We start from the raw sequence: 18868 nt of genomic DNA on the forward strand, positions 1-18868 counted from the left end.
ACACATGGTGTTGGTGTGCCCGCACCGCGAGAAAAACAGTGATGATGATGCCTCAGAACCGCTACAAGCGATCGAAGAAACGTGGGAGGCAATGTTAAAGGCACAGAGCCTGGACGATCAGCGAAGTCTGGTGGACCGGGCCCGGGCTGCAGCATTAGCCAACGGCTTTCTGGACTGAGAGAGCCGCCCACCTAGGGCGAAGAAAGGACACTTTCTCGCTGTTTCTTAAAATAAACGTTCATTCCTCCTCCTCCCTATTGCGCACTGTGCTTTGGTACGTCTCCGTTTTTTGCGTTTCCCTACTTTTATTCTACCAATCCTCCAATCGTTTCTTACTAATGCCTATTACGGACATGTTTACTTTTCCACTGCTCTCGCTGAACCCAAGGGCTTCAAGGAGGCCAGTGGTGCCTAAATCGGCCTCTGGGCAGACGTCTTCAGGTTCTAATAAAACATGCTCCATAGTTTCCCTATCGATTTGGCTCTCAGCGCACCTAGCAGAATCAGCGAAACGAACCAGAGTCCGAGATGGCCGCCGCACGCCGCCGAATCACTGAGGCCATAATTTCATTCTCGTTTCCTTTATTTCTTATTATGACCGATAACGTTGGTCTCTGCCGGATGGCAAAGCCGCATGACCGGATAACTGCCGGATAACTGCCAGATAACTGCCAGATGGCAAAACCGGTGATAAAATTTAATTCTTGACTTGCTCAGAGTCATTTGATTACACAATTTTGATTCTAGTGCGGCGTAATCGTGAGCGGCATGCTTTTTTTTTTCGAGCATGGCAGAAGGTGACAGCCACGCCTCCTTTCGCTACAACATACACACATTAGTTCGCAAAAAGGTGCGTCAGAAATCACATCGCCGGAGCGCGAAAATTTAAACTAATTATGAAAGTTCAGTGCCTGTACTAGGTACTGGATTCCCTTAAGTTGATAGGAAACGGCTCCAACATGTCGAAAAAGGTGGTCTACCGCGTTGATCACCGGTGAATGATTTGAATAGGCGGGGTAATGGAAGAGTTAAATTCATATCCGTTGTGTTTCATGCGGTAACTTAGCGCGCAACTACCATGCCAACTCTTAATGAGGAAGTAGAGCTTTATCATTTGTGATATTGTACTTCCAAGAACTCCCACCAAAAGCTGCATCATAAATAAATGTGCCATGGTCCTCTTGTATCAATCAGCTTGATGGACAGCCAAGAACACGAAAATAGCAGACAACAATTTACCGCAGCAAGACTGTGAGAAAACTGGCAGATACATAAAAACGGGAAGAAACTGCGAAATGCAAGTTACGTATACTCATTCATTCACAAAACTTTATTGGTGTCCTGAAGCCCGGTCTTTTCAGACCGAGGCGGGCCGCGTCCACGTCGGCACCACCAGGCCGAGCCTTATGGCGTCATCGTGGACCCTCTGGACAGCCCGTAGCTGATCTTGATATAAAGAGCTTGTTATCAACTTGTGCCAGTAAATCCATTTTTCTTCGGGCTCGGCGAGAGTCGCGGGACAGCCCGCCAGCATGTGTCTGATGTCAATGATGCCATCGCACACGTTACATTCTTTCCTAATTTCTCTTTCTGGGTAAATTTTATTTATGAAATACGGAGTGGGGTACGTCCCGGTTTGAAGTAAACGTAGCGTCACTGCCTGAGCCCTGTTAAATTTTACGTGTGGCAGAGGGAATTGCCTACGCCCCAAGTAGTAATATTTAGTGATGTCGCTGTAAGTTAGTAACTGATCTTTATGCTCCCCGGAATGGTAGTGGGCGTCGGTTCGGTTCTGACCGGCACGGCAAGCAAGTCCTCGTGCCAGGTCGTTCGTCACCTCGTTGAGGTTGGGCCGAGTCTCGTCCACTTGTCCCATATGTGCAGGAAACCATCGGATTTCAGTTGTGATAGTTTCGACCTTGCCGATAATTTTAGCCGCAGTCCCAGCTACATAGCCTTTGTCAAAACTCTTAATTGCTGCTTTGGAATCGCTATAGATGAAAGACCATTTACGGTTCCTGATGGCTAGAGCAATCGCGGCTTGCTCCGCCACCGTGGAATCCTTAGTGAAGATGGTGATGGCGTCCCGTACCTCGCCCCGGCTGTCGACCACCACGGCGGTGTAGGCCTCTTTGCCTTTGACCCAGGCAGCGTCTACAAGGGCCGCCTGTTGTCCTAGCTGTTCAATTTCTTTCAACAAAGCTTTCGCTCTCGCTTTTCTCCTGCTAACATTGTGTTCCGGGTGCATATTTCTCGGGAGGGGGGTGGTTTTGATCGCGTCTCTAAGTTTCGCGCTCAATTCTACCTCGGATTCCTTCGGGTTCATTGATCTATTTGGGTCTGTCCCTATCGCTTTGAGTATAAGCCTGCCCGCTCGCGTTTTCGTCAGTCTTTCCTGCTGCGCCATCTGTTGCGCTTCCGCCATCTCTTCTATCGTATTGTGCACGCCTAGGTTCATGAGCTTCACGTTCGAGGTGCTGATGGGTATACCTAGGGTAGCCTTCATTAACTTTCTGATCAGAGTGTTTAGCTTGTTCACATCGGCCTGCGACCATTTAAATAGACCTGCCACGTAGGTGAAGTGACATAGAGCGAAGGCATGTACTAGCCTTAGAGCGCTGTCCTCACCCAGGCCTCTGTGTCTGTTGCTGATTCTCCTTAGTAATCTGATGACTTGGTCCGTCTTGTTGGAAATGTGCTGAATGGAATTCAGGTTGGTACCTCCCGCTGCTATGTGGAAGCCTAAAACTTTAATATTTTCCACCTGCCTGATCGCGGATCCGTCGTAACAGCGTAACATAATCTTGGGTTCCTCCCCGGGGACGTAGCCCCTGGGTCTTCGACCCCTGCGTCGATGTTTTAGGACCAAAAGCTCCGACTTTGCCGCCGAACAGTTGAGTCCCATCTCGCCTAGCGTGCTTTCCACGGCGTGTATGCTCTCTTGCAGTCTGGTCTCCGTTTGGCCTACGTTACCGTTGGCGCTCCATATGGTTATATCATCGGCGTATATTGCAAAGTGTATACCTTCTATACTCTCCAGTTTCCTCGCGACTCTGGTCATTGCTAGATTAAATAGCATGGGCGAAAGTACGGCCCCTTGCGGGGTGCCCCTGTTTCCCAGGTTCATCACCTTTGATTTTAGTTCACCTAGCGTGAGGCTCGCTTGCCTACCGCCCAGAAACGCCTTGACTACACTGTATAGCCTCTCGCCCAACCCCAGCTCGGACAGGACCTCGAGGATGGCCTTGTGCTCTATGCGATCAAAAGCTTTTTCGACGTCTAGTCCCAGAATCGCTCTCGCGTGCACAGGGCTAACGTGTATGAGCTGGTGTTTGATCAGGAGCATGGCGTCCTGAGTCGATAGTCCGGGGCGGAAACCGATCATGTTATACGGGAGTATGTCATTTTGCTCGACGTATCTAGTGAGTCTGTTAAGGATAACGTGTTCCATAGCTTTACCTATGCACGATGTAAGCGATATTGCACGTAGGTTATCCAGATGGAGTGGTTTGCCTGGTTTTGGTATGAGGATGGTGTTAGCTATCTTCCATTCCTCCGGATAGTCTCCCTTTCTCCACAACTCGGTGAAATGATCCGTCAGGAAAGTGATCGACTCATCGTCGAGATTCATTAAGAGTTTATTGGTAATACCGTCGGGTCCGGCTGCCGATCTACTAGAGAGACCATGGAGGGCGGCCCGTACCTCACCCTCGGTGAAATCGCGGTCCATTTCCTCGCACGGTCCTCCCATGTACTCTACGCGTTCGTCGCTATCGCCCGGTTGTTCGAGCGGGAGATATTTGTCCGCGAGCTGTCTCATGACTACCTCCTGAGTCGTGCACTGGCTGACTTGATGTACCAGTTTTGTAATTGCTGTTCTCTTGTTTGACTTAGTGTCGCTCTCGTTCAATAGGTGTTTGAGGATGTTCCAACTGCCTCCATGTTTGATTCTGCCGTCTGCCAAGTGGCAAACTTCGTCCCACTGCTGTTTCACGAGCGTTCTCGAATGCTCCTCGATCTGTCTGTTTAGCAACGCTATCTTTTTCCTGAGCTTTCGGTTCAGTCTTTGCGTTTTCCATCTTTGCAAAATGGATTGTTTGGCCTCGATCAGATGCGCGAGCCTACTGTCTATGCTCTCTATGTTTTCTTCGGTCTTAATTTCTTTAGTGGCCTCCCTGAGGTCCTCTTCGAGCTGGTTGATCCAGGTCTGGAAGGACTGTCTGCCCGCTTCTATCGGTTCCCATTCTAGTCTCTTCGCTCTAACTTTCCTAAAAAGGTCCCAGTCCGTGCACCGAAAGGTTCTAGTCTCTTGTTTCGGCATACCTATACCTATGTGTATGATATAGTGGTCGCTGCCTAGATCGGTGCCCGAGTTTTCCCAACTAGCTTGTTTCGAGTTGTTGACAAAAGTTAGGTCGGGCGTAGAGTCCCTGCACGTGGACGTGCCACAGCGGGTGGGGAAAGTCGGATCTGTGATCAGGCACAGTCCCAAGTCCGTGGCAAGGTCGGAGATTAATGGCATGATGACAACAAACTTTGCACAAGGATAACAACACTCAAAAGACGTGTTGCAACTATCTAGAGAATGAAAAAAGAAACTACACAGAAGCCAGCAATTACCTTACTCAAAATGGTATTGCTCTAGAAGGAATAAATATGACACTTCTTGTACTTTTACGAAGGAGGGTGAATTAAGGCAGCGAAATTCTGTGAATGATTGTGCGCCAAATAAAATGGACACAAAAATAATTGGGCACACAACAACAACCTCATCTCTAATGTGTAATCCAATGAGTCCCTGATTGAACCGTTGCAAGATACTGGCATCTCAGTCAATTAAGCACTTCAACTGTGCTGGAGGTCTTCACCCTCTGTCTTCGATGCCTTGCAATCGTCTTCTGGCCCTTCGATATTCGCCCTTGAATATGCATGATGTCCTCTGGCTGCAAAGCGTATATAGAGGAAGGAACAGTGGAGATTCCTGCAATAAGTAGAATGAAAGGCGTAGTGAGTGAGTGAGTGAGTGAGTGAGTGAGTGAGTGAGTGAGTGAGTGAGTGAGTGAGTGAGTGAGTGAGTGAGTGAGTGAGTGAGTGAGTGAGAGTGAGTGAGTGAGTGAGTGAGTGAGTGAGTGAGTGAGTGAGTGAGTGAGTGAGTGAGTGAGTGAGTGAGTGAGTGAGTGAGTGAGTGAGTGAGTGAGTGAGTGAGTGAGTGAGTGAGTGAGTGAGTGAGTGAGTGAGTGAGTGAGTGAGTGAGTGAGTGAGTGAGTGAGTGAGTGTCAACTTTATTATTAGAAGGGGTAAGGGATAAGGGAGGCTGAGCTACGTAAGCTGCCAGGCTGTGCTTCACGATGGCGTCTGTAGCTCGTGCTTGGACCCGTGTTGAGATTTATCGGTCGCTGCTTCCCTTTGTTCGTCGGTGGGCGGTGGCGAGACGAGGTCGGTGGGCGGGGTATCTTCCGGGCAGCCCCAGACGATGTGTTTCAACGAGGCAACGTCGCCGTACAGGCAACAGCGTGCATCGATGAAACCAGGGTGGATGTGCGAATACACTAGGGGGCTGAAAGTAAGCAATACTGCAGGCTTCAAAGCTATTGTATGTAGATGCTACGTTCCTTCGTATAACGCATATTTTTCTCATCTAAGGTCAAGGAAGCAGTGTAACAAATGCTAAGAAACAAAGTTTCTACGGTAAGGATTCCATACTCAATTAAAGCGTGAAAACACATATCTTTAGCCCAATAAAAAACCGCCAACAACGCTTGAGCGCACATAAGACTGCTACAGAGATTGTGAGAGCGTGCATTATTGCCATACTACAAATATTGCACGTGTAACTTTTTAGAATGGCTGCATTTCTTTTGAAGAACTGGCGCACCATGCTTTCTCAGAAGCCGCTGCGCGTAACCTTCATGAATAAATCAACGTAATGCTCTCTGCACCGAACGGCATGTGTTCATAGGCAGCATTTTTTTAAAGAACCGTCTTATTTTCTACTCTAACTTCGTAATTGCTTCGAACGTGTCTCGCAACTCGGATGCTGCCGCGTTGCCGTTATCACTGGTATCACCACTGATTGCTGAGCATGATAAAAAAAGAGTGCAAAATGAAATTTGACGTTGGAAATGGGCAGCAGATGTTTATGGCTTCAAGGCCACCATGCCCGCCTCCATCAATCATTCATGCGGCTAACAGTAACATAACGAAATGTAAAGAGAATATAAGCATTTAACAGCGTGCAAAAGAACTCCCCGTGGCCTTACCATAAAACAGTGACGAAGCAGTATTGTCAGATGCTGGCAGAAGAACCAAACAACGATCCTCAGACGCATTTTACAGTACAACGACGCTGCGAGCCTGGCGACGGGGCCTGAATGCGCTTCGCAAATGTTGGGTCATGCCGCCAGTCAAGGTGCTAGCCACGGGCGCAGCCGCAGCCACATTTTTCTTGATGTGCTCTGCCACCTGGCTGAATCAGCGAATCTCAAAATCTCGGACGCGAAAGGGCCCGAGTGTCCACTCTTGTCATTTACTATGTTACTCTATGATAGCAGCACAGTTCCGCCATGATTGCGTATCCCGTGCATAGGTATATGATTGTGGTATATAAACTATGCTCTAGTATAACATTTTGCAAACTTATTACCTTCCTCGACAAACGCAACCTAAAGGGACAGTAATACAGCCTAATTCGAGCTGCATTATTACGTTACCTTTTCAGCTATGATTTATGGGACCTGCTTCTTTATATTCATGCACGCATGTACGATCTCTTTATGAATCTAATTGACTGACACTGAAACGTCAAAGGATAATAATTCACAGGCTTGTATGGCTCATGCCATTCGAGACGTTTAATGTCTTACTTGCCTCACTGTTTATGCATTGTAGTGCCTTTTTTTGTGTGAGTTACCGTGTCGCATGATACATGCATGAAAATGTGAAATGAAAATCAGTCCAAACAAGCAGGATTTTGGGGGAATACTTCCTGTGTATCTTACATTCCGTTTACGAGCAGCTCATATGTCTTGAACTATACTGAAACAACACGGCCCCCTAGTCCATAACCGACACAATGTTTCGCTTGTTGGTCTGCCTGATCGGTATTCACGCTACTGCGTAACTGGGTTACCCACGCAACAAATTTTTAAATTGTCCTACAGAGCGCAAACGAACAGCCTTTCACATAGCGATATACACTTACCATTATCGCTACCGTAAATTAAATTGCGGGCTGTCACGTCCCGAAAGTACATTGTGGGATGTGACACTGTATATAAAGTGGAGTTCTGCGGACTAATAAAAGGGAAGCCATACCTCCGACCTTAGGCTCAGCAGGAGAATTTCATGGCCCCTTCGCCAGTGCGGTGGGCTATAAAGAACACAGTAAAACATTTTGCATCTAAAAAGCTCTAAATATGCATGTCACACCGAAAACACGGTATAAAATAGAAGCACCCTTATTCGACCACCATCGATGAGGAAGGGTTCGGTCGAAGTGAAATCTAAACGAAAATAAAACGTCTTCTTTAACGTGCCCCTATTTTGTACCATGCGTACGGGATCTCAGTAGAGAGAAGATTCCTTCGTGAATAGGTAGCGAGAGAAACGTACGAAGATAGCGTTGCCAACAGCCCTCAATTGAGCTGGACAGCCCCACGTTTGAGTGAAGACCCCGAGTATCGACATAATCAGTCGGGACGTCCAAATGGTATGGTATGGTATTCCTTGAGCGATGGCGCACACCCACTGTGGGGGATTGGCCAAGATTTGGATGAAATTAGGCTATCTTTATTAAAAAACTGAAAATGGTAAAGCTAACTGGAGGAAAAGAACAAAAATAAAATGTTTAAGAATTCAAGACAACCTCTTCGTAGCAATTATAAAATCCTCCACGGTTGAGCAAATATCCCTGTGGCACTGTCCAAGAGAGGAGGCTCCTAGAGAAAGGATATTTATAATTGAAAAGCTCAAACCAAGCTGTGTAAATCTTGATTCTAGATTTTTTCTTAAAGAAGTGAAACGGCGGCAGAATATGAAAAAATGATCGATTGTCCCGGCTTCCTTTTTCTCCTCTGAATACTGACGCGAAGTAATATGCCCACTAGTACGCGTCCTCATCGTCAGAAATCATCTGCCCACTACAGGCACTAATCGCAAGAGAGAAGACGACGAAAGGCGCAGTTGTGCGCCTGGTTTTTTGGGTAAAAATTACTTGATTCTTTGGACGTGTGCATATGCGATGTACTTTCTACTCCGGACAGAGAGAGTGAGAGAGTAAACTTTATAGAAAAGAGCACATGGGCATAGGTAGCTCTGCAGTGGTGGTACCCTCAGTACAGGAGTTGTGGGGATGCGCGACTCTCACGCGTCCTCTGATATGTTGTTTTCTCGCATAACTCCCGTCTCCTGTAACTCGGCTTCGCCGCGCAGTGAGCGTGGATTTTGATCGCTAGCGTCGGCGGCGTGCTTTCTTGAGCGAGGCGACGGTGACTGTAGTGTGTTTGAACTTTTCGACATTCTAAGCCTTTTCGCAAATGATTTTTTAATGAGATTTGTCGGTACAAGAGCCACATGGTCTACATCCGGGGAGAGCGAGGCTTAGCGCACGCGGAGCATTGGCATGCCTGAAGCGAGTGAATACGGAAGCCACAAGGGTGGTCCGAATTTCTTATGTAAACATCTGCCTCCACTTCTGACTATGATGAAGCCGCGGCTCTGGGAGCCGGGTGGCCGCTGGCCACGAGTGCCGCTGCGGGCTGAGTCGCACTGCGGCGTGGCACCGGGCACTCCGACATCGTCTGGGACGGTGGGCACCGTAAACTCGGATGCTGTGTGCACCTAGCGGCGTAAGACCGCCTAACAGAGCTGACGCTTCCTCAAGCTGCCTGTTGTGCGCCCATTTTTGGTGTTTTTTTTTTTGATGCCGGTTGTTGTCAGGGTAGCGACGCTTTAGGCCTAAGGCTTTACGAAGCTGCCTGTCACACGAGGAGGGACACAACCTGGTGGACCGTGGCATCGAGGTGTTGCACTTTGGTTCCCTCTTTCTAGTTAGTCTCGGAGGATTTGAAATTATCTTTCGACTCAAGGAAGCGAGCTTCGTTCACGTGAACTTAGCATCTGAGTAGCCGCACGACCTTTTGCTAGCCGAGTTGACCATCATACCACGTGGGTGATGCGCATGCAGAATTCCTCTCCCTTGCCCTACTTTAGCGTTTGCCGAGTGCGTAGAGTGTACGCAGCGTGAGGGGAGTCACCCCTGGTATTCTGTCACCTGCACATCGTCTGCGCTGTTGCTCCGGACAACGATCGAGCCACACCGGGCAATGGTGATGCTGTCGTTGATTCGGCGGCCGCTTGTATCCATCTCGCAACTCTCGGCGGCAGAGAAAAGAGCCGGCGGTCACCAACAGCTACTGCGACTCTCGCCAGCAGGGCGCGTCGGTGCGAGCGATACTTGCTCGTACCAAATACTGCGTCGCCGGTACCGGAGTACTGGCCTCGAATCGTGCCGCCGAATCTGCAGAGCTGCTGCTATGACCAGCGCACTCTAGTGGTGTACCAAAGGACAATGTCGGCTCGCATGTTATGGACAGCGTGTGGACGTTTCCTCGGTGCGGCCACTGTTGCATGTACTACTTTGTTCGTGAAGCACGCGTTGATGTTAGACCGTGTGACATGTTTCGCGGGAATATGTAGTGATTTAAGGTTGGGGGGATGTGGGGATGCGCGACTCTCACGCGTCGCTTGACATGTTGTTTTCTCGCATAGCACCAGTATCCTGTAACCCGGCTTCGCCGCTTGGCTTTACTGCGGTGGTCGGTATGCTTGCAGGGTAGTACATGAGATGGCGCGAGTGTTGTTCTGCTAACGCCGCCTAACGGCGGGGTTACTTAGGCGCAGAAAGGAGAAGGCTCTTCCTCTTTGGCTCGGGATCAGCAAGCGGCGTGGACGTTATGCGTGGGCGCCATTCCATGCTTCTGCGAGGCCGTCTCACGAGGCCTACCCCGGAATGGACGAACACGATCGTTCGAACGCGCCACCGTTCGCGTGACCGCACGCACGAACGAACGACCAGGCGTTGGTGTCCAGCATGGGGCGAACATAATCACTCGTTATCCGGTCGCGGTGAATCGGACTTCCAAGATTTGTCGCGCGCCCATCGGCATCTTTTGTGAATAGCAACTCGGCTATCCGACTTGCACTCGGCAACTCGGCTATGTTTTCGTTCCTTTGTCCCAAGAGCACGGGTGAGAACCCCACAAAGTCCAGCGACCTTGGCTGCCTTTCTCGCGCGGCTGAACAGGTTGAGCTAGTCCGTCAAGTCTGAGCTGGACAGCGCTGCCTCCCATTGCAGTGTGGTGGGGTGTATTATGGGAGTGAGCTGTGGTGTGCTTGCGCAAGCCCATACCATGTGGTAAAGCGTTGCGCATTGATCTCAGTGTGGGATTCTATAGGAATATAGCGCAGGGTGCATGTATGGTAGAGACTCAAGTGAGTATATGTGTTTGTTTGGAGTTTTCACCATATTACGGCTTCCTCTCGCGTCAGAGCATGCTACGGTAGTGTTCTTCGTGAAACGCGATAGTGTTGTAGTATGTGCGCTGAGGTTAATAGTATATAGTAATTTATTCTGGACAGAGCTGTTACTCCAGATATTCAATTCGATAACATTTTTTCCTGATGCAAAATTACTTCCACATCGTATTCTAGACTGTATATTACAAGAACATCTGAAGAACCTTCAAACAAGCATTGTAATGCTACAGATGCTTCACAATGTGAAGAAAAGTCAGGTGTAGAAATATTTTCCCCGATTCTTTATGGGACATTTTCTCTTCGGTTGCCAGATTTCATACCGATCTTTTTAGCCGAATTCATGGCAGTGGTGCTGGTATTCCGCAAATTAGGACTGTCAATTACGTGAGCCATGATAATCACTGAGTCGCTATCATTGTGCTGATCCCTTAGTGCTTCTCGGGTAATGAGGACGTTTCCTTCCTTGGTACTTGGGCACGTGAGAAGCGTGCGTTTGATTTGTGTGCCTGGCCATAAAGGACTAATTATAAATGAAACTGCAGATTCTCTAGCCAAGGCACCAATAAGTGGCGCGATTCTCCCTTTTTGCCCTTTGAAACTGCTCATGTTACTGCTGCTAGATTTCGCAGTATTGTCATTATGCAGGCAGCACCAAGCGCTGCAATTACGAACTTCGTGGATTACCCACATCTTATATACCCTTGACATAGAGTTTTTTGTCAAACACGATAAACTGAAGTGTCCATCACGAGGCTGCGCTGCAGTATACCACCGTTGAACTTCTATCTACACTGGTCTGGTCTGGTCCCCTCACCATTATGCTCATTCTGTGGCGAAGCAGCGGCAATAGAACATTTCTTGTTATCTTGCAAGCGTTCGTCTGTTATAAGAAAACGATTACTGGAAACCCCGCTTCGCAATATTGACCTAAATTTATTGGTGCCTGTGATCATATCTTTTGGAGCCTCTATTATTGGGTTCACTCACAGAAATGTTTCCTTGGCAATCCAAAATTACCTAATTGAAACCAATCGATTACCATGTTAGACTGATCGTTCTCCTTCCCCACCTTAGCTTTCTTTTATTTATTATCTATTATGAGATCTTTTTATACACGCTTTTCGTCTGATTATTTTTTTTCCACACAGAAAAAGTTTACCTTTTAAGTTCCAACGTTCAAATTGTTAACTCCCTTGTTTTTTTTATACACCTAATTTAAAAACCTGACTCATGGCCAATCCCCCACAGTGGTTATATGCCACAGCCGCTCAGGGCAAGAACAAAAAGTTTTGGGCGTCGGCCATCGTTAGAGAAGGCTGTCTTGTTTTGGCGAGCTCGTCTTAGTTACCTTCGTGACATTTTACTGTGGAAAGTGCTGGGTACATGATACCAACAAGCATCAGGTTAACTGAACCTTCTTTATTCATTCTACATTAAAAAGCAGAAAGCTTACTGCACGCACTGAGCCCAACTTTTATTCCTGATTTCCTTCGTATCTTCTTTTTTTTTAATTCTGTGATACCTCATGCACGTAGCGAGTAATTGCCGAAGTAGAATGCGGATTCTTTTAACAATTTCTATCATGTATTTCTCCATATTTCTCGTCCGAGTCATAGGTCCTAATAGCTGTTCCGGCCGCTATTGTTTATTTACTATTGCAAGCGAGGTCAAATTTTTCGAACATAGGGAGAGCACTACGCCACGTTGTGTGCAATGTTAACTTGGTGTTGATCAAATACAGCTTTTCCATAATTTATTTTTTTCTGTCAGATCAAAGAAATTCTTAGAAAGTGTCAAGCTGTCGTTATCAGCTACGTTCCCCACATTTTCAAGAGAACTGCGCATTTGACAAACTTTACACTTAAAGGAAATGGGCGCAGATTACATGCAATGCTTGGCGATGTTTTCACGTTTCTGGCTTATTTAGAAGCGTTACAAGTATTCATGAACCACAGTCTCCTAGGGTCTTCTTTTACTGCGTGATACGTAGTACTATCATGAGCAATATGAAAGGGAACACAGGAACGCGTGGCAAGCAGCCTCGGAGCGCTACGCGGATGGCGCTGTGAAAAACAAAGGGGGAAAGGAGGGCGCTCTTCCACGAACTGTTGGCACTTCCACCACGCTGGCATTTCTACAAAGGAGCAGCTTACGTCATGGATCGTCCGACAGCCGATAAGACGGTAATCGTCGCCAGTGACTTACACCGATTCACTTTCTTTTCTTTCATTCTCTTTTTTTCTTCGCGCAACCGCTTGATAGTACTCCGAGACCAAGTTTGCCTTGTATTTCAAATCGATTCTTTATTTGAATCGACGCACCCGGTTGTCAGTTGCACCTTGAACAGCAGCGACGATTGAACCAATGACGACAGCGGAATAGAATAAAGAAAAATTTTTCAAAAGAACATTGATAAACTGTCTCTCGTGCGACTTTGTTGCACCAAGTTCGTTCAGAAACATTCACGTAGCACACTGCAGTGGCCCACGCAGAGCAGTCAACTGTGATTTTGTAGCCTCAAGATGCCTCGAGTACCTCTTAATGAGCGGGAAGATATAATAGAAATGTCTAAAAGAGGTTATACGTAGCGCAATATTGCTCTCGTGACAGGCCGCCCATTGAAAACAGTCAACCGGATTATCCAGGCTTACCGAGACGAAGAGCGCATAAACGATGCGCAGCACCCCTTCCCGTTGCAGCTCGGCCGTCCCCTTATAGAATTTGTCGAGGGACCAAAGGCGTGAATAATAACTGCATTGCAACTGCCAAAGATGCTACAAACGTATTTTTGAACCTATGCACTATCAAGAAAAGTAAAATGTGTATTTTTTAATAAAAGAATATACTCGTATGTCAAAAAAGTTGTGCCTAAAGTAATTGATATCAATGCTTCCAAGTTCTTTGTCTATTTAATAAGTAAAGAAAATATCACACGAACTTTAGAACTACATCAGTTCGAAACCAGCAAAGCAGTGCATGCCGCTGATATGAAAAATGTAAAGGCCATGAAATGAACAAGTTGAGGACAAATACGATAATGAAACTTTGGGCCAGACAATGAAATCTTCCTTACCTCAGTAAGGAAGCCTTCATTGCAGTGAGGCTACCTTATGTCACTCTGAAAGCTTCCTTACTGAGGCGCCCTCGGTGAAGGCTTCCTTGGTACTTCCTCAGCATAAGGAGCCAAACAATGAAATCTTCCTTACCTCACTAAGGAAGCCTTCATTGCGGTGAGGCTACCTTATGTCACTCTGAAAGGTTCCTTACTGAGGGGCCCTCGGTGACGGCTTCCTTAGTGCTTCCTCAGCATAAGGTAGCTCCAAAGCTACCTTCATGCGTCCTTACGCCGCTCCTGGCCCTGAACGAGCGCTTCGCCTCACTGCTTAACCACGTGACGTTTGCTTGCGCATGCGCGCTGTCGCCCACCTTCGGAGAAGCGCGAGCACGGTACGTTTTGCCACGCACGTTCGTTTCAGTCACGCGTGCGGCATGGAAGCGTTGCTAGGCGTTGCTAGGCGTTGCACGACGCCGGCGTGCCAACGTTGATGGAGCACATCAAGTTTTGCACTGTAATGCGCTACTTCTTTAAATTTAGTAAACAAAACTAGAAAAAAGCGTCCACGCTTCTCTATATTAGCTCATCAACTTAAAGATTGTGCGACGATACAACCTTTTTTATTGAATAGTCGTGTTCTGGTGTTCGCATAAAGCTTTTAAAAGATAATCTCGAACCCAGGCATGGCGGCAACCGCTCCTTACGTGAGAGCGGGTGAAGGGAGCTGTCAGAGTATGCTTGCTTCCTCCATCGGTCCTTCGCTGTAAGGAGGCCTCACGTAAGGTTAGGAATCGCTCGAAGGAAAGGAACGTTTCATTGTTTGGGCCTTTGTCATTCAAGAACCGTGTTTACATTCATCTACGTATGCAACGGCCAGTGCAAAATATGAATGACGCTGGCATTTGTTCCAATGTATTACGCAGGAACAGCTGTGACCGGTCGTGTATCGTGAGTAATTGCACCTAAATAATAGTCGCAACAGAGAGCACGTATAAAAAGCAGGAGTTCTGCAAAATATACGAGGGCGAGTCAAATGAAAGTGAGCCAATGCGAATATATAACAAGCGGGGCACATGATTTAAAAGTAGTCTCCATGAGAATTGAGGCATTTGTCTCACTGGCTAACGAGGCGCGTGATTCCCGTCTGATAAAACTCTTTGGGTTGCTGCTTCAAAAAGTATGTAACTTACTTCTTCACGTCATCGTCCGACACGAATCTGGTGTCCTTTAGCAGTTTTTTGAATTGCCCCAAATTGTGCAAGTAGCGAGGCGACAAGTCCGGGCTGTATGGCGGGTGTTGCAGCGTTTCCCACTTAAACTTTGCAGTTTTGTTTTGACCACATCAGCGACGTGAGGACGGGCATTGTCGTAAAGCAAGGTGACTCTATTCGTCAATTGTCCAAGTCGTTCGTTCTTTATTGCGACACGCAGCTGATCCGGCGTTTCACAATATCGGAAACGATTGATAGTCTCTCCAGGATTAGAAAATTCGATCAGTAATGGCCCCTGAAGATCGAACCTTTTCAATTGTGTTGGGGGTGATTGCACGGTTACCTTGGCCCGGTCTTGGATCGTCTTTGCAACTTTCAGGTCCTTTTTTTAACCGTTTGCTCCAACGCTTCACAGTGGCCGATGAAATGCAATGTTGAGCGCACACGACAGCCATACGGCGACTAATTTCTCTTTGGGAAACGCCTTCAGCTGTCAAAAACCTCACGACATCATAAATTTAACTTTCGGAGTGTCCATTATGTCACGCGACCATGTTCAACCCAGTTTATGAGAGCTTTAAAGAACCTTTATCCTCACATCTGCGTGTCACTTTTGTAAATGAGAGATGCCTGTGTGCTACGCGCATGCCTGGCAGATAATGAACCCAGCCATTACTACGCGGGGTCGGTTCGCTCACAATTATCTGACTCACCCTCGTACATTAGAACTTCGAAGATACAATGGAATATAGAAATGCGAAGACACAGCTTGATAAAGGGCAAAAAAGCGTCACTGAAAACTATGATCACTGCGCGTATACTCAGAACCTCGCAACAAGATATTTAAATATACGTATGAGTCTCCAATAAATCTAAGTATCTAAGAAAAAGTCACTCTATATAACGCGTCATACAAAGCAAATAAACATGTTGCGCAACCACAGATTCACAGGTCACTGCACCCCCTCCCTCCACTCCCCCTGATGTATCACGCGCGATAAGAGCCTGCACGCTTCCTCACCGCTTTTCTCCTTTGCGCACACAATACTGAGCAACCATCGTCGGCTCACCCAAGCCACCTTCTCCTCACCCCCCCCCCCCCTACGCTTTAACTCAGCATGCGGCGCGCGGTCACGATGTTATCACCCGTGGACTTTATACGGAACATAAGGGCCACAGCGATGGCAGGAATGCACCTGGAGTGTTCATATAATTGCTATAGCAATAATATAATAGAGTATCCGGCAACTAATGCGTCCCGTGGCCCATGTAAGATTTGTAGGACAATCGTAACAGCTCCTCCTGGCCCGGAAAATCTCGACTGGCCACTGCTGATAACCGCTGGGCTGGAAAAGAATGGCTGGCGAGCAAGAATATGCTTTTGCTCTCTGCAACCACTGCGCACTTGAAATGCCCTAAACAATCTCACAACAGCCGGTACAGATGAGTCGATCCCGGCAATACAATGCCACTCAGCGTGCAAACGCCCGGAATCGGCTGTTAACCAACCAGGCTTCCTATCAAAATTTCTATGTAAGCCACTCAGCTGGGAACCCCAAATTTTGACCCCAAAATTTTGTGTCGCCAAAGCAAGCGTTCACGTTCCCCCAGACCTGACCGTCGCGCTGCAGCAGAGTAAAGGTTTAAGCAGAACTAAACCGAAGGCTCTCAACCACCAATACCCGAACATAACTTAAGTAGCCTAACTTCACGAAGAGCCTGTTCTTACTCTATCGCAGTGGCGTACTTATCGCACGTACTGGTGGCACTGGACAGTCTGGTCAACTTCACAGGTACGTTATCACAATCGCGCTAGCTTTGTGGTCTCTATTCTGAACGCGTATTTGCATCGTACGCAAACGTTTCATCCCGCTTACTCACGTTTCTTCCGCTAGTCTATACAGGACACGTATCTTAAACGAACAACTAAACTTGCGTAACTCACGCACTCCGCAGAACCCTTAAAAATGCGTCTTCTAATAACTAGTTGCATGCACGCTTACTGGAGAAGTCAGAACGCGGGCGCCCTCAACACATAGGAGCGACGCAGTCAAACATTTTGCTTCCTTCCGTCCGCACAGGACACGAGCTAATGGAACTAAGAACGCTTCTCAGTGCAAATTATGCACTAACTGACAATCTACGCGCTTAACCTTAGAAACTTCGAAAACACTTATAAACAAATAAGGGTTATAAAGAAAGAAGGTTAACTAATACACACGCGCGTTACCATGGGCCTCTCACCGATAACCTTGACGCTTCAGTTTACTGACAAAAAAAAGCCAATCTACTTAATAATTAACACTTCGCGAAAATAAACGTTTACATACAACGCATCTTTCAAATCTCGGAGCTTCTCAAACAAAAACATAAACAAAGATCATACCTTACATATTGAAAGGAACGCTAGTCTCAAATCGCGAAAATTTTAAAATGATAAAAAAATAAAACAACCCAACTTGTTCCAACTCTACGGACGCTGTCTTGGTCTCCCGTTCCAAACGTTCACGACGAACTCATACTTTTGAGCCGTACTCGAGGTGGTCGTGGTTCGAAAGCTATTCTGGCTACCCAGGAACAACAAAAGGACCAACACCCTGTCAGCCCCTTCAAGACGTTACAATCTGTGGCCAACTTGCGTCCTGGTGCAAGGCTTTCATCATGAACTCGACTGATCGCTTCGCGACTCCCTACCACCACGTCTCGTCTTTCTACCTTGCGCTCCTTCGCACTACATGCTGCACCCCGAAAAGAACGGCGGAACGACGAGAAACAACTGTCCCGTGCCCTTTGTCCGCGTAGGACATGCTTCTCGGTCTCTTTTTGACCGGTGACTCGAACGTGCTTGATGCGCGAACAGCACCTTTCTTCGCGCCCTGGATTTTTGCGTCTCTCGCCGTCTTTGTCTGTGCTACATTAGTTACCGCATTACGATTTTTACCGCGCTTCTTTCTACGGCACTCTTTCTTTGAACTCCCTTTCATGCCGCCTTCTCGCGCCTCAAGCTGGCCGGTAGACATCTCGTTGGCCCGGATCGCTTTCCAACCCGCACAGTCTGAGTGATTTTTATTTACATCAACTCGCTCTATGCCTTGACTGGTGCACAGCTCAACCGACTCTGGAAGAATGCAACAGTCTTTACTCGAACTATGCAACTCGCACTCGTGCGAACTGCCCTCTACTGCATTGCCCAGTTCACGCTGTGCATCGGCACACAGCTCGTCGGTCTCGATCGCTGTCTCACCCACACAGTCCGAATGATTCATAAGGAGATCATCCCACCGCTACTACCAGTTGTAAGATTTGGAGGACAATCCCACCTCTGGCAACCAGTTGTAATATTTGTAGTCGGGTATGAAATAGGTGATAGCTGGCCCATGCCGTCGTCAAACTCACCCACGCTTGGGACGTGGTTGTAGGGAGGATCTTGCTCTCATCTAGAACTAGGAATACGGGATTTAATTGCAATATTTACATTACGCCATGAGATACATCTCAACAGTCTAGTATGACTCCCAAATGGAGCACGCAAAACGAAGCACACAGTACATGAAACAACGCACACTAGCATGACTAGCAGCCGACAAAACGGCTGCTTAAGTAACCCTCTGACCTCTCTAGATACCTAGGTGAGGTAAAACTGCTGTCCAACCTTCGTCCAATCGGACCGTCCACAGTTGTTGGAGGCGTAGTCGACCCGGCTTTGAGGGGGAGGGCTCACACATTCACATATGTACTCTTTGGTTTCACAGAACACACGGAGGTGAGGTGGTCCTCGTACACACGGGTTGTCACGCTTGACTCCAGCAGCGCCTCTTGATTCCGGAGCCGACTTCTCAGGTAGCCGCCACGACTGCCAGCAGACTGTGACGAATTCTGGGGCCCGTGAAAAGGCACCGCTAAACATCCTTTTCCAGCAGCTCTCTTGCTGTAAGTAGAACGTGAAGGCGACAGCGAATCAAGCAACAATACTCGGTCCGCCGAACGTGGCTAGCCTTGCTGCCGTCGCCGACTCTGCATGGTTGATTAACTTTGCGGTGGTCTCCAATTCTCCGAAGGCAGTGCA

General features: G+C 47.6%; 1 protein-coding gene across 2 annotated transcripts in view; it reads right to left on the reverse strand.

Moving 5' to 3' along the window:
• The window catches only part of LOC135915900 (peroxiredoxin-6-like), a 223396-nt gene extending 215671 nt beyond the window's left edge, over positions 1-7725 (reverse strand). For both annotated transcript variants that reach the window (XM_065449093.1, XM_070528664.1), the window contains exons 1-2: positions 7612-7725; positions 7315-7369 (exon numbers count right to left, since the gene is read on the reverse strand). The gene's annotated coding sequence lies outside the window, so the exon portion shown is untranslated. The remainder of the gene's footprint in view (positions 1-7314; positions 7370-7611) is intronic.
• Positions 7726-18868: the final 11143 nt, after the last annotated feature.

This window comes from Dermacentor albipictus, unplaced genomic scaffold (genome assembly GCF_038994185.2).
Source record: "Dermacentor albipictus isolate Rhodes 1998 colony unplaced genomic scaffold, USDA_Dalb.pri_finalv2 scaffold_13, whole genome shotgun sequence".
Taxonomy (NCBI): Eukaryota; Metazoa; Arthropoda; class Arachnida; order Ixodida; family Ixodidae; genus Dermacentor; species Dermacentor albipictus.